The 24,856-nt window shown below is 44.4% G+C and overlaps 1 long non-coding RNA gene across 1 annotated transcript; it reads right to left on the minus strand.

Annotated features, from left to right (window-relative positions):
• Positions 1-22,092: 22,092 nt before the first annotated feature.
• LOC119031518 lies at positions 22,093-24,494 on the minus strand. The gene is made up of 2 exons (XR_005078627.1): positions 24,385-24,494; positions 22,093-22,865 (listed from the first exon to the last, which is right to left on the minus strand). It is a non-coding gene; the product is annotated as an uncharacterized LOC119031518 (long non-coding RNA).
• Between the last annotated feature and the right edge of the window lie 362 nt (positions 24,495-24,856).

Consider the following 24,856-nt stretch of genomic DNA (forward strand, 5'->3'; position numbering starts at 1 on the left):
AAAACAAGCTATCCCCATAGGTGCCCAGCGCACTGTTTGAAGCCGGAAAGGTGGCGGGGTCACATCCGTTTTTTTACCCCTCTGTTCTTCAGTCCACATGCATTTCCATCAGCTCCGCTTGAATCAATCAATTCGTGTTACGTCGAGCACACGCGCATGCATCGCACAACCTGTCGAGTGCGGTGGAGCAGCCCTGTGGCCAGGCGCACAACGATGAGGTTAATCTGGTCAATTAGGCCAGATTTTGTTTTTGCGCTGAGACTCCACTACTGCGAGTCATACAAATATAAAACGGACCAATTTCCAGACACACCCCCAGGCTGTTTGCCACTGTGAAATTGCTCTTATAAAACACAAGGAAAAAAAACATGACTTGAACTCTGCGGCAAAGAAGTATTACTGAACTTTCCTCATAAATTGTCCTTGTAACTGTTCAGTTCTTCCAGTGTCTTATGTTCAAGAGGAGAGAGGTGAGCAGCTTCAACTAATAGCTCTGTCATTATGTATTTCAGTCAAAGTAATTAATGCCATATTTTCAATTTCGAAAGGGTCTGAAAAACATATTTTCGAATCACTTTGGGCTCTAGTGACTTGGATTGCAGCAGCCATTTGTTTTACTATGTGTTTGGCGGACCCTGCCACCTTTCTGGCTTCAAACAGTGTCTTGGGAGAGTATTTTCTTCTGAGAACCGCTTGTTTATTCAGTTATGGCAATATGTCTGAGTTTGCATTATTATTGAAGAAATGTCGCCGTTTGCAGGACAAATAAAGGAAATTCTGAATTCTATAACATTGTGAGTATTACAAGTTTTGGACACTGAGTTTGAATTTCTTCTCCAAAACTACATAGTGTCCTTTTAAAACAAGTCCCCATCTACTTCAGTTTTTTTAAGGAGAATGCTGCAATAATGTTTGGCTGTCAAGCTCATGATATATATATATATATATTTTCATTGGACTACAAAGCTTCACCTGACATTGCGTTGGCATACAGGTGAATGGGTAGTTCCTGAATTTTTAGTGAACTGTTCCTTTGAGATTTCTAACAGAACAGAGGCATGAAAACATTTGAAATCAACTCAAGATTTAACTGGTTGTATTTTATCTATTTTAGGATGATAAAGTTAAAACATATTCAACATACATAAAGATTTAAAACTAAATCAGTAGAATGTGCTATGTAAGACAGCAAAATACATGTCCAACAAATACAATCCAGCATGACGCTTGTGTGGTCTTGTCACTGGTGAAATGAGCTGGACATTCAGAGCTGCACAATAACAGCTAAACAGAATGTTACAAACTCTGACAGCTGTGTTCTCTGTCCTTGCAGTCCTGCCAGACTGTTGTCTCAAGGAGACTTGGCAAGAACATCCTTCTCGGGTCCATTCTTAGCTGTCCTGGTATTGAGAAAAACACCTCTGAGTCCTCAGGACCAAGGATGAATACCACTGCTTCAAAGGATGTTTGCCAGCTCGGGGTCTGCACTCAGGAGGTTGATTTTCACTTCAAATGGAAACATGGAACATGTTTTCCACTCCAAGTCGTACATCAAGGCCCAGGAAGTTGTCGTTATCCGTAGGAAATGTACTCGCATATCAACAATCACTCTTATAAATGAAAAATATGAAAATTCTACAGTTATAACTTCTCACAACACCCACAAAGTGACCACGCATTGGAATGTGATTGATTCACGGCCTGTCAATCACTATCATGCAATAGGGGAAGAAGTACTCAGGTCTTTTATTCAAGTTAAGGTGCCATAACAACATTTGCAATTTAAAGATATGAACTCAAAAGTCACTATGATTTACTTATAGTGAGTAAGACTACAGATGCTTACAGATGAGTGACTAACCGACTGCAAGACATATAATATCACACATTACATCATTTGATCATCGATATTAATGAATCAGTGCATAAGCAGCATTTTAATGTTGCATCTGCTCAAGGTGGTTTTACCTGTGGGGTGGTTTAGTCCGGTGGTTCCCAACGTAAAGGGCTGCGCTCCTCCAATCACCACCTGAGGCTACAGTATGGAGGTGATTTACAGCAGCTCCGTACAGGACTGTGAATTCGGGGACGAAACACGTCAGGCCGGGTCATGTGAGGCGTGCAGCAGCAGAGGAGCGAGAGACAACTAGGGCTATCAGGCTTTAGCTTCTTGCCGGCACAAAGGACAGGTCGAGCTAGCTGTTTAACATGCTAACTTCAGTAGACATCTCTACCACCCAGTATATAGATGTCTTTGACATAACGTCAACAAAACATTTCCTTGGTGGAACTGCTCACATCTGAAATATTTCAAGGAGGTACTGCTTTTTTATAAGGCATTTTACGTTGAATTGTATGGGTTATTCATGTGTTGTTAATGTATATTCTTCTCAGTACTATCCAATATATGTATTGGAGTATGACGTAGGATATTTTACCACTGGAATGTGGTCAAGTTGATGTATAACGTAGCATAAAGGGGAAATACTAAATATCTCAGATACATGTTCTATATCTATAAATATAGTTCTCTGAAGAAGGAAATATTACCCTCATGTGTGGCATAAAAATCCAATTCAGGGCACTCAAATGGATGATAAAAACAACACATTTTGGCATTCCTGTGTAATAATAACCTACAAACTCATATTTGTTCTAAGTGTTTTTATTTTGTGGCATCTCCTCGAGTGGATGGAATGTGTTCCTTCTAAAAATGACTTATTTTTGCCCTCCCGGAGGACGAGGAAATAATTTCCTAAGCTTCAAAATGACACCGGCAATATAGTACCGGTGGATATTTGACACGTAAACCTCCCAGTAAATGTTCCTTTTCCATGATTACATCCTGATGACTGAAGTAATTCATTTTTTATGCAGCCGCAATTGACAGATCATTTAAGCACAAATTCACTTTCCTTGTTTATCACGGCCCAGCACACTCACTTTGGCCCATTCCAGCACCCAGTTTCCGGCAGAGACCCACGAAATTACAGCAGCATCACATCAAAATGCTTTTCCCTTCTGACTTGCAGCGCCCTGGTTGCTCATGTTCTGGCTTAATTGGTGCCTCGGAGCATCAGAAACACGCTTGATTCTGCCCTCGGTGTGCACAAAAACATTATTTTTGCATATCATTTACCCAAGACCCCACTGAGACATGAACTTCCTGGAAAACTGCCACTTCCTGGAAAACAGTAAAGGTGTCCTCATGCGACACGTGCAGTAGGTGTAACCTACAGTAAACTTCCAGCCAATGAAATCATCACACATTTGTGAAAAAACACGCCCTGTTGGATCGCTTTTGAATGACACCTTGGCTGCTTTGACCTCAATTTGCATTGTTTATTAAAGGAGCATTCCTGTTTAAAATGCTTGACAGCTTTTGACTGTTGAGCCCCATATACAGCTGGCCGTTGGAGGGGGATAGAAATCGGCAGTTTATTCATGTAGTGGTAGAAGTTTAATGAATTTCTCCATTCATCACTGACTTGGGAAGAATCAGCCAACTAAATGCAAGTAGGGAAACCGGCGCTCCAGATTTCCTTCCATCACTTTATCCTGAGTGTAAGGTTACTGCGGCACGATCTCCCCACAGTATGCAGACACTGAAATGGGTCTTCTGTTGGAGATCATAGGCACTGGACTGGGACCTCGTTGGGCGCAAAGTATAAAAGAGAACAAGGTGCTCCAATTCTGTCCCCCGCTCACAGCTGGCCTCTTCTCTCGCACTGCAAAAAAAGTGTATTTATATCTGGAGCTTACATAATTTCCAGAGCTGCTGTCTGGAGGATGCTAGCTGGCTACATGAAGTTCTTGGATGGTGAGTGCCTACAAGTGCCCTCTCACTTGCTTCGGAGGTTCTGCCTTTGCCTCTGCGTCAATATTCGGATCCGAAAGACTTCTATTTTTAAAAAAAACCAGACCTCACTATCCACAGATCCCCAGCAGACAGCCACAGGCTCCAACTTATTCTGCCCACTCACACGCAGTCAGTGAGATTAGCGTTAGTCATCATCAGCATCGACTTTTTGAAGTTCTCCCTTATGTGTGTGTGCATGTGTGCGTGTGTGTGTGTGAGCTACAGCCCTGGAGGTGACATAAGTTTTCGAGAGAAACCCCTTCGGTGCCAAAGCTCTCGCGAAAAAGGAAATCCCCACCCCTGACCCCCTCTACAGCTCACTCCCTCTTTCCCCTCAGTGGCACACACTGGGGGACTGTGCTAGTCTCAGCGCCAGTCACACAACATTTTCCACACAGCACTGTCAGCCTTCCAATAGCATTTGCCTCCCCCCATTTCGCTGGCAGCTTTCATTTGCATGAGGGAAATGAGCCGTTGCCTCTCAAGCATAAAAAAAAAAAAGAAAGAAAGATATTTCCCTCCACCTTGCACGTGATGCATCACAGACCTACTGTGCCTCCATCTAAAACAAAGCATGATTCAGGTTTTTAGATTCAATATGGAGACAAGATTATTTTTGATTAGTTTGACCCCCCCCCCGCCTCACTGTTTGAAACCTATTTGCTGCTTACACAAAAGGCTGGAGTGTTGGGGACGAGCAGCTGCTGCTGCCACTGACTTTGATTCAAGGAGATGTGTTTCGAGTCAAAAAGAAGAAAACAAAAAAAAAAAACAACACAAGAAAAAAAAACTGTGGAGCAGCTGTACCTGACAAGCAGCCCAAGCGGGAAGACAGCCCCACCCAGCCGCCTCACCATTAATAAACCTCTCCCCTCTTTCATCCATCCCCCTTCCCCTCGTCCCCGTCCGGGGGCTCTGCACATCTGTGAGAAAGTCATCATTTCACAATCTGGAGCAGCAGGATGCCACGTAGCCTTCAGTGCCGGGAAGAGATGGGAAATGCTTTATGTCAGGTCAAGTCTGCTGCTATGCTGTGTTAATAGCAACTCAATAGCCATGACGTTTGAAACAGCTCTAACATTCTAGCAGGTCTAGCAAAGGGCCAACAGGTACATTTTTAAACCTAAGAAATAATTAGAAATATGCAAATAATGATACACAACCACAACAACAATGATAATACGTGATGTTTCAAAGGCACCTTCCATGACACTCACCTTACTTCATAAAAAAATACTGTCAAACAACAAAGCACCATTAAATATACAAAAAGCAGCAAGGATGAGGTCAATAGTAACGAGAAGTGGCCCGACACTTAATCCTGAGGAACTCCCTGGTGAACTCTGGCACTAACTGACCAGTATTCTTGTTTCTGTACATAATATTCCATACAGACCACAACTGTGTTACAGGTTGCAAGTCCTAAATGTAGGGAATCGGATAACTTATCTTAATTTCACCACTTCTTAAATAATCAACAACTTAAAAGACAATGCACAGTAAAAATCTACAGGGACGTTGGGCCATATTTCAAGATAAAACAACATATTTGAACACCATCAGCTACCATCAGACAACTGCTAATGTTAGCATTCAACCACTCCCTCGCTAATGTTACTGTTTCATGATGTTACACTACAGGCTATGACAGGAAGGATGGAAATTATTTGTAAAATATCAACATAGATATCTTGGGCAGATACATCTAAGCCTAGAAGTGCAACTCACTGGATTTATTCAAACAATAATGTTATCTACGATGTGGATGAATGCTAAATCTAGCTTATGGATTGTCGTATAAACATAAGAAAATGTAACATTAGTTATCCTTTCACCATTTCCTGATTGATCATCCACTGAAAAGGTAATGGAGAGTGAAAAATTGGAGGAACATCAGGCCTCGTTTTAAGGTAAAATAACATGTCTGATTAGCTGCACAACGTCATCCCCGCGGTCAAACCATCCACCCAGAGCGTGACGTCAGGGGAAAATGGCCACCGTGTGAACATGTGTCCCGTCTCCAAGATAGCAAGCAACCCAATGATAGACTGTTCTGCTAACTCCAATATAGGCCAGGCGGTCAATGTGGAGTTGATGGGACACGGTGTCACAGAGTCAGGTCGTGTTTTGCAGAAACCGGATTGGTCAGGTGTGTCTGTGTAATTTTCTCATTCAAGTTGGATGAAAGATTATCCAGTTACCCATTCTTCATACTATCTACTGTTGCGGAAAGCTGAACAAGCAGCATCCACCTCCTGTTTCATGCTGTAAAAGAAATCAAAGACATGAACCAAAATCTGACCTTGTGACCGCCAGTGTGCTATACGAGCTGGTAAAAGCAGTTTGTGCAGCCAAGAGAGCTGCTTTAATCATGTTAATGTCACACAGAGGCATCAGTGGCTTTGATATGAAAGCGTTTTGATGTGATTGCACACCTTTAATTAGACATGATTTATCCAGACGGGTTATCTCATTACTTACGTTAGCATCATGTTTTTTAGAAGAGACGTCAGTCTTTCAAAAGTTCTGAAATTCACAGTTACAGTACTTGACTTTTCCATTTTCTGCAGCGGGTGTCAGTTTTTCCAACGTTTTGTGCCAGTCAATTAGCTAAAGGCTCCATTTTGAGGTTGGTTTTCCTATCGGGGTGGGTGCGTATTGGTCAGTGCACTTTGTGTTGATGATTACAGTAGGTCCTGACTTTGTGGTGGATAATGATATTTGTAGTTTGTTTGAAGGGCGTCTTCACAGATTTTACACATCAAAGTCTGACTATAAGTGCTGGGTAGAGAACATTTGCACGCGTGAAAAAAGTTGTATGAGTCCAGTGTGAGTCCAGAGGGAGTTTCAAAGGTATCTGATAAATGTCCTCAAGTGATGTCGCTTGGGTCAACGTTGCTTGGGTCTGAAGACTACAAGTTTTAAAGTACAAGAAATGTGTTGTTGTGGCGTTAGAAAGAGGTGATCTTACAAGAGCTCCGTGGCCCACTTGTCACTGTTGCATTATGGATAATGTAGGTACCAGGTTTTGGCAAGGAAGAAGACTTGAATTAAAAAGTCAGATATAATTTAGCTTCTAGGGGCACTGACCAGTGAACCAGGGATTCCGGTATAGGCTGTTGGTATCCGGATAGCAGAAGTCCAAGCCAAGATTTTCTCTTCTGTAAAATCTGGTCCCTTGCAGAGATTCTGCATTGTTTGCTTGCATAGCTCTGCTGCATTCTTTTGTTTTTGAAATGTGAAATGATGATAATGGGAATGTTTTCCATGCCATCAAGAGAGTAAATGTTTTATTTTGAATAACCAAATATGCCTCGTAACACACTTTAAGATATTCGGTTTCTCTTTTCTTCACTGAGGCTGCATTTTTCCAAAATTCTACACACACCATTGTGCCCCTGCTACTAACAGCTGCACTGAAGACGTGTCTTAATCTGAAAATGATTGTCTGTTATTTTTTTCCCTACACAGTCTGACATGTGCATGATGGAAGAGCAAAAGTGTGCTTATCGAAACAGGCTCATTTTCTATTTGCAGGTCAACCATGCATCTGAAAACATTTACAATTAAGGTATTGAGGTAGTTCCCAGGTTTAGCATCCTTACAGCAAGCCCATATGTTTTTTGATGAGCAGTGGCCACTGTGGCGACATGGGCGATAATGGATATTGTAGAGTAATACATCAGCTGAGATTAGCCACCACATGGGTCATACCAATGCCAGACCAAGTAAGGCTGTCATTGCAAAATCCCTGATTGTAATTAATATAACACAGGTGTGTTGTTATTGCTTATTTACTTAAACCATTTCTTTCTGACAGATGTGTTACTTTAAAAAAATAACTTTCTCACTTTAGCTGCCACTGCAAGGATACTGTGGATAACATCTCTCTGACTTACAATGTCGTTTGAAAGCAATAAATCAGATGTGATTGAGATTAAAGTTCCCCTTTTTTCCCATATTTTTTGTTGTTTTTGGTCCCGTATAGCGGCGTTCTTTCTTCCTTCAGCAGCGCTTAAATAAGCCATTTGAAGTAATCAGAGCTACTCTGTTGAATCGTGTTAATATTTGTTGGTGATTAAACCCCACAACCTTTTGTCAGCCTGCTTTCTACACGTGTCACTATTCATTTTCCTTTTTTCCCTAAGCCAACACTTTCCAATTCTGAATAGGCTAGCGAGGCTCCAAGACAACCACACACACTCCGCATATGCACGCATGCACGCACACACGCGCGCGCACACACACACACACACACACACCATCATCATCATCATCATCATCATCATCATTCCCACATCCAAGCACACTGGTGATGATCTACTCAATCATTTTGGGCAGGATGAGTCACGGTGCAATGACGAGGCTCACCCTGTCAATCAAGCCATCTGTAATGGAATCAAACGCTGCGTATGAAGCAATTAACCAAGTCACTGATGATGTGTGTTTAATAAGCAGCCCAGTGCAGCGACATACACACGCACACACACACACACACACACACAAGCAGATCAGATCTTAGATGGAAAGGACAAGATGAAAATGATGCTCGTGACATCATCAATATCAATAGAACAGATTTCAGTTTCACCCACCTGGTGCTTGAGGACACTGTGGCCTATTTGTTTACATATTGCACAACTGCTAAATGTCTCACTGCTGAACAGATGATTATGACTAACAGTTAGCATCATACCTCATGTTGGTTAGTGTTCTGCTAGCAGAAACTGCTTTGGTTTGCTACTGTTTACCACAGGCAGCTGTTTTCTCTAAAACCCACTGTGCAACTGGGTGACTAGCTGGTGAACATGAGGCACTGAGCAGCTGAAGAGCCAGATCAATCCCCTCTGGAGTTGGTGGAGACCAAAAACAGAGCTAAAAGACAGTTAATGTAGGACTGTAGCATGTGTTAATGTGCAGCTGTAGGCTAACAGGTTTGCTGTATAAACTTAAAGAAGACATCTTATGCTCATTTTCAGCTTCATAATTTTATTTTGGGTTACTATCAGAATAGGTTTAAATGCTTGAGTGCTCACAAAACACATCAGTTTTCTCACACTGTCTTCTGCTGCATCACTGGATTCCCCCTCTGTCTTAAACACTCTGATTAAGCTCCTGCTTTTTGAAGACCCTCCTCTCGAATACCCAGTCTCCTCTGATTGGTCAGTTACTCACAACTGACCCAGCACCGTTAACAACAACAGAGCAGCTGTGATAAATTAATACTAATACAAACTAGCCGCTAGGTGTAAATTATGCTGATGTGTGACATGGTGATGTAGTGCTGATGTCACAAAGTAACGGAATCAAAGGTGGGACTACTGACAGAAGGTCAGAAGCACTGTTTTCTGTGGGAGAGAGGGGCTTCTGTTGGTGCAGCTTTGACCACTTTTATATGCACAAGAACATATTTAAAACACTGAAGGAAGGGGAAAAAACAAAGCATAATAGGTCTCCATTAAAAGGTGACGACATGATAATGTTTTGTTCAAAGGTTGTTTCTGCTGCTCCTAAGTGGCCAAAAAAAATCAGCTGATTTGGGTTTCTGAAAGCACTCTTTGCTATTGTAGATATTTAAAAATGTTGCAATGCCTTGGTAATGCTTTAGTTTTTTAAAGGCAAATGCGTGTCCTAACTGTTGGAAACGCGAGTGTCAAATTAGCTTAGTTCCATTGTTTCTGGCCACAAGCGACACGGTGCGCCATTTTGTGCCGAATGCACCGTTTCTACTGTCATTCCCTCCACTCTGGTTTGAAACGAGACGTGAATGAGGAGTAGTTGATTCATGATGTTGAAATGAAGAATCTAAAACTCGCCCATGTTTTACCCGAGCCGCCAATCTGATCAACATTGCACACACAGATAGTTAACGTGTTTTGATTTGATGACATAACAGAACTCGTATTTGATGGATTCAGTGCCCAACATAGCGTGGCACTGAATGCGGCGGTGGCGCTGACATCCACAGCATATTACTGTGCCATCATTCCTGTATCTGTGCCTCAGAGCTCAACCCACAGTCCAGTCGGCCCACAATCAAATCAGTGGTCTCCAAAGCAGCCTGTGCCACAATCACAAGCAGCCCTCAGAGACTTTGTCTGGTTTGTTAATGTCGATGCTGCATGAATTTGAATGATCCAGAGCAAGAAAAAAAATGGATATATTCGACATATTAGAGGAAAATGTCTCCATCACAATCCTAATATTTATTGACGCAACACAGCACGCTAATTTACATCTTTGTCTTGTGTTTTCCGCATGTAGAGTCTACAGTTTCATCGGACACCGTGGAGATGTTGCCTATTAAAATCGCACCATCTTATTCAAAGTACTCATTTAGTACTAAAGATGTTATGAAAGTGATAAACTGGGGCCAAGCAGTGCAATCGATAACTATGAATCTGAGCAGCTTTTGCTCTTTTGAGTAAGCAAAAAACCTTGAGTATCTAATTTTCCTGTGTCACAAAGACATATAACTCCGAGCTAATCCCGGTCATGACAAATGGGAGAATGACTTTGCGCGGACAAATACATTAACATTGAAATGCACTTGATTTTTATAGCAGTAATTACCAATCTGATAGAGAGAGATTTGTGCTTGTGCTGCACCAGGGGAAAAAAAAATAAAAAATCTCCAGTCACCTTTTCAATCAGTTTGACTGTAAATCGGCATTAGCGTAGATTTAGAAGCAGGACAAACGGGCTGCTGGAGACAGGGGTTCACAATACAAAAATGTTGTACTGTCCTCTGGCAGGGGAAAGACAACGTTGAATAATAAATGGCGGTGCTATTCCCCCGTCCAGGTGATGGATTGAATTTTGCATTCTGAAATGTGCTCTTTTAGTTTAGTCTTTGGCTCCGGCCTGCTAATCCTATTAATAGCAGTGATGATCAACCTCTGAAGGCTCCTTCCATCTCCTCCTGTGCTCCTCAGCGCCAGTTTGACAGGTCATCTACACCAATTAACTCCAGCATGAAACGCTGTCAACAAGTGCAGTGGGTTTCAGAACCTCGGGCTTTGACATGACATTAGAGCTGCTGGTATAAATATCCAGACGGCGCAGTGATGAATTACGTTCACAGGTCGGCCCGTGTGCTTTGGTGGCTGTCTGTGGCCGGAATATTTAAAAATGGCCACTTTTAATAATTCCACCCCACTGAATAATGATTGTTTCTCAAAAGTCCCTTCTGCTCTCCTGCCTCTTCTTATCACATCTCCACACTGATCATCACCAAGGACAGACTAGGCCATTAAAGAGGATCAAGTGCCGGGTTGCCTGTTCCTCCCCCAAGGGTTTTATGTAAACATGCTGTCACTTCCTGTCAGACAGCTCTAATTACCAATCAGTGACCTGGGAAACGGACAGCATGGCTGAGGGAGGAAGGAGGGGAGGAGACGGAGAGAGGCAGGTGAAGCACAAAGCGATAACATAAGATCTGAAGGAGGGAGGGTGCCGGGAGTTGACCTTTGAACGGGGGTTAAAAGAGATACGATTTTTGTTTCAACAGAGACAGTGCAAATTACACTGATGGCACCATGTTACACCTGTACCTGCATGTGGCACCCTGCACCCGAGTTAACATTGAGGTGCAAATGAGGAGAGGAGAGTGTTTAGACAAGAGGAAGCCCATTAACAACGTTGGCTTCAGCTGGCGTTCACAGCCCAGCCGCCAGGATCAAATGTGAGCAGTTAGAAGTTTCCCCAAACCACAGCCACGTTCAAATGTGTGCAAGTCACAGGCTGCAAAGCCCGTGACCCTGCGTTTCAACATTTGCAAGCATGAAAAGACCTCACATTTGCTCAGATGACCGTCGGACAATTTCCAGCTATGCTGGTGGCAACAAAAAAAGAAAATGATAATCAGACCATCTGCACGTCTTGTTAGTGGAAACAAAATGGGGTTTCCTTTAACAAGACTGTGGAACATCTCCAGCCAAAAAAAAATTTAAGTTTCAGCCACTCTGTTGTTTTGCAGAAGCATACTTAGCAGACAATTATTCTGAGAACTGGGTCAGGTCGTTTTTTAATAACAAAAAGCAACACGTACAGTATTGGCTCTTTACAGAAAGATATACTTATTTTACTTGGCTGAGCTCCTTACAGGCACAGAGCCATCTGGAAAGGCGCCGACAGAAACACTTTCAAAAGATACTTGGACAAACTGCCTATCTATTACAGACGATCCTGGGCTAACTTCAACCAATCAGACCACCGGGATTAGAGTATTACTGCATGAGGGCCAGTTGGTAAATCAGACTCCCCTCCAGTGCTGTCCTTTGCCCTTCTATCAGTGAACTATACTCTCCAGCTCTAATAGAACTGATGTTATAGCAGCTACGCTTCAGTGGCTCTTGAGGAGCCGCCATTCTTGTATTTGCAGCCCGGCAGGTAGGTTCACACAACCGTACCCGTCCAGAAGCCTGGCAAGGTAAATGCACGCAGGCTGTCATTTGGATATTCACATACAAAACTGACATACAGGTGCTTAAATAAGGTGATGGTGGTGTGTGTAGTCAATGCAGAATGCAAATCACACATCCCTGTAAGGCCAAACCAGGAGCCTTTCGACCCACAGCCTCGTGTCAGAGCTTCCTAAGAAGGAGGCAGCTCTTATTAGTCTTTCCACACTGAAAGTTGCCATGGCAGACAGGGAGACAGCCTTGATCCGGCATCCCAGGAGAGATTTTTCTCTCTGCATGTGTGTGTGTTTGTGTGTGTGTGTGTGTGTGTGTGTGTGTGTGTGTGTGTGGCTGCGTGTACGAGGACTGCCGCATCCAGTGATGACCTGGCTCTCCCCTCTCTCCGATCGTTTTTAATGAGGGACAGATGGCTCCCCCTCTGTCATCACCTCTTCTGCTCATCATCCTTTCATCAGTCTACCGCGTGGCGACGTAAAGAGGCAGAGCGGCGGCGGCAAAAGCTCTGGGTGCAAAGTGCACGGCCGTTCATATGGGGACGTCTATCCCCAGTGAGGGTACAGTGTGTGCGTGTGTGTGTGTGGGGGGGGGCCTTGTTTAGGTTGCTGTCAGAGATGAGTCGGGCTCACAGCGCGACCAAACAGATGATCTGTTAAGATGGAACAGACGGGCGAGGATGGCAGCGCTTCAGTTTGAATATCAACACTTCCCCTTTTAGAATAAACGTGTGACCTTATTCAAACGAGCCGAGAGAGACACACTTCCTCTGTGCGAGTCCTGCCTCCCCCGTCACACAGAGGAGTTGCCGCTGTGGGACAGGTTTCACTCCAGCCGAACGGCAGCAGCAACACCAGATTACACGACTGAGCTCCTCTGGGTCTGGTTACATGTGTGCGCGACACTGTAAGAAGAACGAGTTTCTCCCCTCAGCTTACCCTGTTGACCTCCGCGAAAAAAATACCAGACACAGAGGAAGCGCTGTGCCCCCGAGGAGGAGGAGGGGAAAGTGAACATTTAATTTCCTCGAAACCTTAGAAGTTTGACAAAGGACGTCAACTAACACTCTGTGCTTCCGGAGGAGACAATGCTGTGTAAAATTCCGCCAAAATGTATAGAGGTAAAGCAAGCTAGCAAAAAAAATTGCAAATCAATGGAAAACACAATCAATTAAATATCATTTGATCACTGATTTTGGTTGCCATTTACCAACAATGTTTCTATGTGAGCGCTTCACCTTAAAGGAATAGGACATCTAAAAATCTTAACGTCATCATTAGCAGCATTCTGCTTAACAACTGAAATAGATGAATAGAAATTAGATGGGGGGGGGGGGGCAACACAAAAATCACAGGCACAGTTCAAGTCCCTCGAAGCCCAGAGGTTGCAAGCTGATTTCAAAAGACATCATTTGCACCCTGGATGTTCGGTTGAGCTCACCTCAGTGCGCCTTGTTTTGTACACTATGATGTTCATGAGTGTGTGTAAATAAGGACTGTGGGAAAAAAATGTCATTTTTTGTGTGTGTGTGTGTGGGGGGGGCCTTAGCCTTTAACGAGATTTTCATGATATGCTGTACTTTCCATGTTGCTGTAGATAACAATGTTTGGCCGATAATAATCACCCATTTAAAAGAGTCCTCGAACTCATATTTAGTCCTTCTCTAGCCCCGCCTCAGCAATCTGCGCGCAAATTTTGCACGCAGGTGACACACCGATCTTTCAAATTTGGATCCATAGTCGTCATGGAATTAAACCCGTGGCGGTTGCAGCTATCTGAATATGTCAGTGAACTCACGGATGTGCGCAAGTCAACGCTGGCTCTTGGTTTCACACGGGACATGAACAGCAGTCTCCTGGGTGAAAGTCCTGTGTTTGTGTGACCCGTCCATCGACCCCGGACCCCCACCCTGCTTGGGCCCTCTCGCTCTTTACACAGCGTCACAGCGCATTTTTGTATGCGTGCCATTTGGATGCATCTGTTCTCAGAGAAGTTGACGGGAAGAAGAGGCACGCCGCCCACATGCAAAATAAGTCTGAAGCTGTGTTATTCGACGCCGATTGAAACGAGCGGGCTGGCTTCTCTTCAATGGAACATAAAATGCAAAAAATATTGAGCATTTGAGAGGTTTACCTGCCGCACACCAGGTGTCTCTTACCTCACTGGGTCTGTTCTGTGTATTAGTTATGACATCACGAGCTCACTCTTGCACAAGCCATGTCAGATGAAGGTCAAAAGCCTTCTTGTGTCAAACTGCACACGCATCATTCTGCCGATGACAGGCACATTATGAGCACACATGTTTGAGTCAAATCTGCAATAACCGATTTTTTTTAAATTTCTTTTTTCAGCCACTTGAACACAGCGGAGAGAAATTGCGAAAGGATGACTGACACGATGTTTTTACATCGGCATGCATGTTAGCGAGCTGTGGCCTATTTGCACGCCCGACAAACACGGAACGACATTATAAATGAATTCAAGGTTGTTTGTATGACCTCCCGATGAATCCAAGTCCAATAATCACCCTCCTTATAGCTCTGTTTTTGGTCTTTACCGGCACCTGAAGGAGTCGGTCTGCCACTTGGTGCAGAGGAAGTGGTGTGCACTGGTGTAGTTGAAAAGAGCTACAAGCGAAGAAAAACACCACTACAACAGTGGAGAGAGTGAAACCAGAGAGGGGCTATAAAGTCAAGTAAAACACATCATACAGCTGAGGGGAACTGCAGAGTTGAGTGATAATTCTCTGTGGGCGAGCTCCACCTGTCCCCACCGTTCTGCCCGGCTTGTTCAGAAACAGCAGGCTAAGAGTTTGAAGTCAGCAGTCACTGGTTAAGTGTGGGTGCTGGATGCTGTTGTGGGTGCTAACCTAAGACTACGTGCTGCCTGAGCACAGGATAAGCTCAACACAATCAAACTGAATATAGCCAGGCTGGTTGTCAATTTATCTATATTATTAAGATATATGAATTATGGACACTTTGAATACAGACAAGAAAAAGAAAAACAAGACAAAAAACATATTGCTTGGCAGAGGGGGGCGGCTGGATGAGAAAATAAATATGGTATTATGCATGTAAAGTAAATACGTCTAATAGTCCCCTGAAGAAACTATCGACATCCCAGGTTCATGACACTGTCAGCCTCTGCATTCACAACAGTTTTAACCACACTTGTGAGGTGTGTGTGTGTGTGTGCGCGCGCGCTGTCAGTCACAACCAGAGAGTGTTACAGTAAAGGAAAGAATAACAGGAAGGGGAGGAGTGAGACTCTGAAGGCAGGAGGGTCCAACATGCTGTCAAAAAACACGTTGTGAGCTCCACTCGCATAATGCGGATGAAAATAGCCTCGGCGTGGACGGCACAGACCACTCTGCTGTGAACAGGCACGATTTTCTCGACTCTGAAGAAATGCAGAAGTGAGGCGAGCTTGTTCCTCATGTAAAGAGCAGGCAGAGAAAAACACCAACCAGTGACAGGTTCAGTCCGTCGACCGTGGCGGAAGCGTAGTCGAAACAATGGACAAACCGCAAGATCACGACGGCTTTTACAATAGTCGTGCAACCGTCTGGCGTGTAACAATCGGCTGCAGACATCTGGACCTCAAGCTGCGCTTTATGAAACCAGCGCTGGATGTAAAATGGTGCCAAATGTAAATGCAGCATCGAAAAACAAAACAACCACATGGGCAAAAATCAGCCCTCCATCATCATGGGCGCAGGACAAACATGCAAATTAAACAGGCGACAGGCAGCTCTCGTGTGCGTGTGTGTGTGTGTGTGTGTGTGTGTGTGTGTGTGTGTGTGTTATTCTAAAGGACCATTTCACTCAGAAATAACACTAAAAAAAATCACTCATCATCTACTCGCTACCATACCGTTTCATAGTCCACAAAACATTCCCGGAGCGTCACAGCGAAACAGCGCTGTAGCATTCTCCTAAACTACTGGAGCAGATGGGGACTTGTTTCATGCTGCAGAGCTGTTTTGCCATGAAGCCCCCCCCCCCGAGAAACACGTTGTTGGTTGCCCCTGACTTCACCCGACTTTCCATCAGCATGGGGATGAGTAGGTGAGGACTGAGATTTTGATTTTCTGGGCGAACTGCTCCTTTAACAAAACATTAATACGGCGGTGCAAAGCGATCACTTTCACAAGGGGAAGAAAATGGAAGAGTTTGAACGTGTAATGAAACATAATAGCGCCGAACCACGAGAGACAACCATGAGCCTCCTTATGAATAAATACAAAGTAACAGACTAAAAGGCTGCGACACGAATGGAGTTCTCTTTAATAATGTACGTGTGCCTTAAAGTGTCATTTTTATCGAAAGCACCCCAGTTTCCACTCGACTCGGGCTGGAGAATGGCTTATCTGCTTGTCATAGATACAACCACTCAGAGAGAATCACCATGAATACCCTTGATGCCGTGCTAAATGATTGACAGAGAGGAAACCTCGCTGCTTCGGGGCGAGTGTGAGCCAGCGGTAGGCCGCTTATTGCTGAAGCCGATAATGAATGCCGAATACATTTCGGGAGACGGTTTGTATCCGAGCTAATATCCAAAGTGAATCACTTTGAGAGTCAAACTAACTGCTTCTCGCAGTCTAGGCGGGAATAAGCTATGGTCTCATTTCATCAGCGGCATCTTGGATGCATAATTCCCGCTTCGCTCGAACTTTTTTCTCATTCAGTACTTCTTATTTGTACTTACGTAAACTAATTTAAATAAGTGGTTAGCGGCGTCTGCGGATGTTTTCTTTTTCTGCCCTGTTAAGCTGCATCTTCTCCGAAATGGCATTTTACTTCGTTTACAGTTCAGCTTCTACTGTCCTAGTTCAATCAATCAATCAATCAATCAATCACACAACTCTATCCATCCCCGCAGGGCGATTCAGTTTGCAGCCTCAAGTCACAGAGAAACAGCAACAACGACAACACATACAGCGTCCACTCTGTCAGTACTGCAGGTTGGCATGGGAGACTGCAGCTAGCAGCAAGTAACAATAAGAAATAGATAAATGATGCGTAAATATACACATTGGGGCTCTCAGCTTAACAATGCCTGGCCTGTGTTTATTTAGCTGTCGGCAGCATCTGTTGAAAGACGGTTTCCTTCACTTTGTCATGTCCCCTACGTTACTGTCACAATACATCACACATTTTTTTTCCTCAGTGCACACCGATCTAGTACGCTCTCAGAGCTCCTCCGTTCCGAATGACCAGGACATTAACTCCATCAACGCTAGACTGGATAGTTCATCTGTAAATCAAAAAGTCATTATCTTTTAGTGCCTTTGGTACTCCTTCCAAACCAGAAGAAGAAAAAAAGAAGCTTTTGTGCCTCTTTTTCATCAGCTCTGTGGTGAAAAAAAAAAAAGGCCTCCCCTCTCTCGCCTTGTTTCGAGAGCCACCGGTGCATGCTCAGTCATGAACGTGAGATTGTACCTGCCTCTGCCTTCTCGATCGTGCCTGTCTGGTCATGCTCAGCTCATCCTCCTGGGATGTCCCCCCCCCTCCTCTCTACCCTTCGTCACAGGCCTCGCAACGACGGCTGAATTCTAACAGAGGAGGACGGGGAACGGGGCAGATTACGCAGCCTTGTAACGTTTTAATGAGCTGTCACGCCGTCAGACTCAGGCAGATAATTAACCTTGATCATTTGTCATGTCATAATATCGATGGAGGGTTCCGCCGCGGTCCCCGAGAGAAGCCGTCTCCTGACTGCAGGTAGGGGGGAGATGGAGGAGGGGAAAAAAAACAAAAAGAGGAAGAGGGGAGTGCTAGTGATGGAGGTCAGAGATTAGGCCCGGCGGATGTTGATTCCTCGGGGAGTGCCGGTCCTCTGGAGAGTCTCATTCTTTTTATAGTCTCGGCGGTCAGCTGCTGAGATCCCATGCAGCCCACCTGACACCTCATTCCTCTATCTGTCTGCCTTCCTCCAAACGAAAGCCAGCATAATTCCAGTGTTTGTGTTTGAGGCGCTGAGCTTTTTCCCCGCCACTTTCCCCTCACAGTGGCCAGGAACTGTCTGCTCAAAAAAACACCACACACGTACCGACTCCCGCTCGCCGTTTGACTCCCCCCCCGCAACCCCATCCCCGGAGGAACCAGCCCGGGAGAATCACTGCTTACTTCACCGTTATCAGACGCAAATGGCATCCATGACGCATCACTTGAGATTCATGCAGCGAGGAACGTTACCCAGAGAGAGTCTCTGAGAGGGGGAATGCGGTCGCTGCTTATGTAAAGAAATTCACAAACAGAATGTGAGGGAAAAAAGGAGCAAACACACAGAGGCACTCATGTGATCTGCGTGTGTGTGTGTGTGTGTGTGTGTGTGTGTGTGTGTGTGTGTGTGTGTGTGTGTGTGTGTGTGTGCGTGCAAACTGTTCAAACACACACGGGCAGAGTGCGGCACTAGCTCTGAGAACAGTGAGAGGCTGCATCTTGTCTGTGGGTGGGACAACACGAGCAGACAGTCCAGCTTAACAAGCTGTGAGCTGAGCTGGAGCTTCTAAACTCCGGACGGGCTCAGAGGAGGAAGAGGAGGAGGAGGAGGAGGAAGACGAAGAAGAGGAGGAGGGCCTCGCGGAAACACACACACGAGCACACACAGCTCACCTCCTGCTTCACTATCTCGTTCTCTGTCGCGCACAAATTGTATCTACGACTGCAGTCGTTCTCCATCAGATCCAATGACATCCTCCACTCATTTGTCTAAACATTCTGGTCAGCTTTTACTCCACTTACACTTCAGAGACAGTATTGTACTGTTTATTCCACTACATTTAGTGGCTAGTTTTTAAGGTGAAAAACAACAACAACAAAAATCAATCAAATGAAACCAGCCCATTGGTCAGGGCCAGATTAACCCATCAACGGGGCCTGGGGCAAAAGTGAGCTGTGGGCCCCTTCATCCTGGATTCCCCCAAGTTATTTTGAATATAATTTGATTCAATGCAGACCTGTTTAAGTATATTAGGGGCTGCACAACATGGTAAAAGAAATCATATTGCTCTCTTTATTCACAAAGCTGGAGTCCAAAAATTAAAAGGGAGGCTGAGAAAAAGCAGGCGACAAAAAAAGGCTGGCAAAAAAAAAAAAAGGCCTGTGAGAGAGAATCCGAGAAAACACTTACTGGAGAGTAAAAAAACCCCAAAAAAACAAAAACGAAGAACAGACCGGAATGTGACGGGGAACAAAAAACTGGAATGCAGAGAACACGCGAGGTGCGAATGCAGACAAACTGACACCAGGAGGTCTTTCCCTCACGGCGGCCAGGGACTGGCTGCTCAAATAAACACTTCACAAAAACCAACTCACACTCGCCGTTCGACCCCCTGGAGGAGACTTGGAGTGTCACTGCTTGTTTTTTTTTTTTTTTTCCTGTTATCAGGTGAGCAGAGAAAAGGGCGGAAAAAAGACAAAGACAGGATGTTGAAAGTCACAAGACATGTGTTTTGATAGTGATATGATTCACATGATTCATTATTGGTGGGAATGATCGTTTTTGCAAGCCAAATGTCATTGTCACTGGAAAGATTGAAATCATGATGATGCGGCACTTGTCTGGGTCTGTACCAAACAGAACCCATAAACATGTTTTCCTACATCTGTAGAACAAGATCTGTAGGCCAGGACAGCTCTGCAACACTACAGTACTTCATGCGAGCTCTTGTGTCACATATTTGACCTTTATTAAAAAAAAAAAAAAAAAATAGCTTCTGTGGTTTGGATATTGCATACTGCTGTTGCATAATGTTCATACTGTTGAAGATGTTTAACAGCTCTTATGATGTCTGTGTTTGCAAGTTAGCATGCTAACCGCCTAGCCCTCTCCCGCCCCGGTCCAAAGTTCCTGGACCACTATAGCTGCATGGCTAACTGAGCTAACTAGCCAACAGCAGCTATAGTTAGCAGCAGTTAGAAAAAAAAAAACAGCACCAACTGGTCACCAGCAAGACCAGCATATGTTGTGTTTTGAGTTTAGCGTATGAATTCCACAGGGGACCAACTCCTACATATTGCACCTTTAATTTGGTAATATTTTGATTCCCTGAGCAGCCCTGAAAAATATGCAGACTGTACACATAATATGAACTGCAATATTGTTAAAACTAGATTTAGACCTCCTCTTCAAGCGGGCGTCGGTATTAAGCAATTACACGCGAATTACACTCATACATTAGTGGTGCACATTACAGAACAAATGTGCTCTTGAAAGAGAAGTGCACCATCCAGCTCTGTTAAGAAAACTTTCTACAAGCATGTTTTAAAAGAAAAAAAAGGCGTGTGTGTGTGAGTGTGTTTGTGGGGCAGAGTGTCCGTTGTGTTGGCCAGCGCAGAGGAATAAGTCTCCTTCATGTACAGCGCTGTATTTTTCCATTGGTGCTTGTCGAACTGGAGCTACAGTTAGCCAATTTGTCTCTTCTGTCTGTTTTTCGGAAGCAAACCGACACTAACGTATGTGATCGTGAACTGATTGACACCTAATATGACCAGTCAGGTGCTTCTACGCCTGCCCTGTAACCTGCAACCCCCAATGAGTGATTTCATAGTCAGGACACCACTCCTTGTTCCATCACGTCTCTACTGAGCCACTGATATTGTTGGACTCGGACTGTAAGACTACATGATGCAGACCCATTCTGTTTTCCAGCTAATACGGCCGGTTAAAGGTAATCCGTTAAAATATTCTACCAGTTTGCTTTATCGAAGCCCTCGCTAGACTAGCGTCCGTTCTGACAAGAAAAACTTGATGGCCGCCAAAGGTCACACCGCCAACGTCTCATCACTTAATCAGCAGATGAGAAAGACTCAATAAAACACGTTGTTCTCTTGGTGTCAACAGTGCTGACAGATAAAGGTCAGAGCAAGGATACAGCTCGACTTGTCTGTCTTGTTATTGTAGACCGTAAAGTCCATCCTCAGAGTATGTGGCATTTCAGGTTTCTAGTAAGTAAGTTAGATACTAAACCATGACTGGCTTGCAAGGTAGTGATGTCATTACTTCCAGGTGTTAAACTCAGACGTAAAGTGAGCACAGACGGACTTTCCGCCACTTTGGCTGATGAAAATGAGAAAGCAGCCGCGTAATATTGAACTGCGCATCTGTCATCCTGCATGGTGATGCTCAAAGATGTCAGGACAAAAACATTTCCTTTCCTGTCGCCTTTGCCGGAAGGAGTGAAGTTCCTAAGGCTCCGATGTAGAGATAAAGTCACACACACACACACACACACACACACACACACACACACACACACACACACACATACACACACTCATGCACAAGTATGTAGCCTCACAGCAAAACAGCAAAAGCCTCGATAATGATCTGGTTTCCTAAACACAAGGCCTCGTCACTTCAGTGATTTTACTAAAGCACCCAGCAGTTTTGCATTTGTTTTTGTATGTACAGAGCTTCTTTTTTTTTCTTCTTCTTTTTTTTTTTTCTCGAGCCGATGTTTAAAGCAGAATGACTGTTTTCACTGCAGCGGAGAGGGAAATGTGCAAAACAGAGCGAGTTCAGGGAAGGTTCAGTTTACCAAATGCGAAGAGAAATGGCCCCTATGACGTCATGGAAGGAAATAAAGGCTTAATAGGCATGCTAATGCTTTCCCTATAACTAAAACCATGTCCAGCAGCGCAAACAGGCAATCAAAATGGGAAGCACACATTTACTTCTGTTGCGTTTTGGTGTGCAGACGCATCAGCACCACACAGGGCGCAGAGCAGAGCTCTACAGTAATTATCAGAGGAGCCTCGTGCAAGAGAGGATGGATTTCAAAAATAAAACAGGGATGCAGAGGAGTCTGGTAATTTACGTCAAAGTTTATTGTTATGGGATCATTGTTACATTCATTCTTATCAACTGGTGCAAAATAATATTATTGGAATCCAAGAAAACAAGGATATTTACATTCTATATGTCAGCGTGTGGTGGTTGGAGCAAACCAACACACACCTCCAATAGCAAATTTGGAGAGCCGATAAAAAGCAACAGATATGTTCTCGTCTGTCATGTCACGTTCGCATGACATGCGCATGGACCGATTTTCACGTCAAGAGGTCGAGGGTTTAGTTTTGCGTTTGGTTTGTCGAAGAAGGGACACGGCAAATTAATAAAACACACGGCGGGGCGAGCGAAAACACCAGACTTAGCCCGAAGTCTATTTTTCATCTGCGCTGATGAAGCTGCCCGGCCAAGGTAAAAATAAAAAGGTGTTAAAACAAAAAGAACAAACGAGCCGAAACAAACGAGAGCACACAACAAAACAAAACACAGCGTGCAGTTTCCAGCCTGGAAAAAAGAACAATTAAACCAGTAGTGACATTTGAATATGGTGTAGAATAACAGTTCAATTCAAACAGGTACGTAGAACACATACATAGTAAGCAAGTGTAGTGTTGACATGTATATGTATCATCATGCACCTGGTTTTTTTGCACAGCTGCTCCAAACACTTCTCCTGGAAAATCCATCAACTTGTCAGAAAGAAGTGCCGGGGTCGTCACTGTCGCTCTTTCTCAGGCGACCAATCACATATTAGGTCAGGCAGGACTTGTCATCTGTCACCCTGGTAACTGAGGAAAAAGGAAAGAGAAGCTTGCTCTGCCCTGTCTCTGTCTGTTCTGAGCGCAATCAGATGGAAACTATCAGAACAGTTAAGAAAAAAGGGGGGGGGGCAATGTCAATTTGTCAGTCAGCTGTCTGTTACTGCAGTGTGCATTGGAATAGTGCATTTTCTTATTATGGAGCGCTAGTGACACAATTAAAACTTTTGAAACGGCGTTTCAGCATTTGTAAGAGTGAAACTATGTGAGATTTTCAGCAAACACTTAACAATTTCCTGCCGTGAGAAGAGAAAGCAGGATCTAATCCTAACCCTAACCCAAGTAGATTCTTTGCCTAAAGAAGTGTAACATTCCAACATAAAAAGAATGCTAAGTTTTAACATGTTAAAACATAAAGTTTCGCCACATCTGGGGATGGCAAGACATACACCGAATGAAAACAGATATTACATAGAGTAAAAGAAGCACAGAAAAGCAGAGGAGGAGGAGGAGGAGGAGATGTGTTTGACACTCTCATTCAGCTAACAGGTAAACTGGGCTCCAAAAAGTGCCAGTGCAGACGTGCTGGAGTGCAGAGGACAGCCCGGCAAAGAGAGGCCCTCGCATCGCTGATGACAGCATTAATGAGCAGAACACCGGCAGGTTTATTCCTCCAGATGGGAAGTAGCTCAGGAAGCAGTGGTGGTGTCTGAGCAGGGGGAGAAATGATTCACCGGCAGGGCCTGACAGTCGTCTGGTGTCGAAAGGCAGGTTCGCTCCACTCGAAAACTGCTGAACAGACGAACCGCCGCAGTTTGATAAGTTTACCGGCCGCCTCACATTTTGAGTTTTATTGGTGTTGTCAACTCGGGTAGAGGTCCTAGGTGACAACTTACGCAACGCCACGAGAAGAAAACACTTTTCGAATATTTTTTCGGAAGCCAGAGCCTCTGCGGTGTCTTTCAAAACACTTTCACCAATCTGGCACGCAGGCAGGGGAGCAATCTGCGTGAGGCGCCGTTCATGCGGCAGGATCCACACGCGCCGCATGGACACCGTAAAGGCCCTGTCGTCTCAATCGCCGTCTTACTCTGACAGATGTTACGCTGCATGAACACACTATTTTCTTAAAACGAGGTTTCGTTATTTCACCTTCAGATTTCTGTTTTCTCGTGCTCTACTCTGTGCACCAACCAGGATTTAGCCATATTTGAAATCAAACTCACGTATCCAGTAGTTGCGGAGGAGGCCTGCATATAAAAGTAAGTTGGTCAAGGGGCAGCTGCTTGATTAAGGTAAAAGTTGCAAAGTAAAAAATAATAATAAATAACTCACTGATTCTTGAGAATTTGGGTAATATCAGTTTAAATTTTCGAAAAGAAAAAAAGTTCAGTGCTCTCATGCCCTAAATCTATCCATGTCTTCACCAGGGTATAACTGCCAAGACGTTAGTGTACCATGTTGCAGCGATGTCTACTGAAGTTAGCATGCTAACCAGCTGGTCCTGGCCTGTCCCGTCTCCTGATAACCACTTTTTTTGTGTCCCTACCTGCCATGTCTTGTCTTCCCTGCAGTCCTAGTCTGTCCTCGAGCTTACATCTGCTGGTCTTGGAGGCTTAGTCCAGTTCCAGTATGGTGTCCTGTCGTATCTGAACCTGGTTGATCCAACTCCCCCCCCCGATCCTATAGCTTGTGTACCAGGCAAACTAATCAGCTGGTGGTAGCTTGCTCCAACAAAGGCATGCAGTTGCCGGTCACTCTGGCGACACGCCGCCCCCTGTAGTTCTGGAGCTACCTTTGAATTCTTGGCCTTATCTTCCAAATTGCACCTATAAAGGACCAGTGTGTGGGATTCAGTAGCGTCCAGCTGTGTGGTTGTAGATCGCAACAAACAATCTGGAGGTGGCCTCCTGAAAATGTGAAAGATTCTCGCTACAGTCACTGTTTGTGAGTGTCACGCTAACTCAGCAGAGAGCTCTTTTTAATGTCAGCCAGATCTGATGAAACCACACCCACGCAAG

The sequence above is a fragment of the Acanthopagrus latus genome, chromosome 13 (assembly GCF_904848185.1).
Source record: "Acanthopagrus latus isolate v.2019 chromosome 13, fAcaLat1.1, whole genome shotgun sequence".
Lineage (NCBI taxonomy): Eukaryota > Metazoa > Chordata > Actinopteri > Spariformes > Sparidae > Acanthopagrus > Acanthopagrus latus.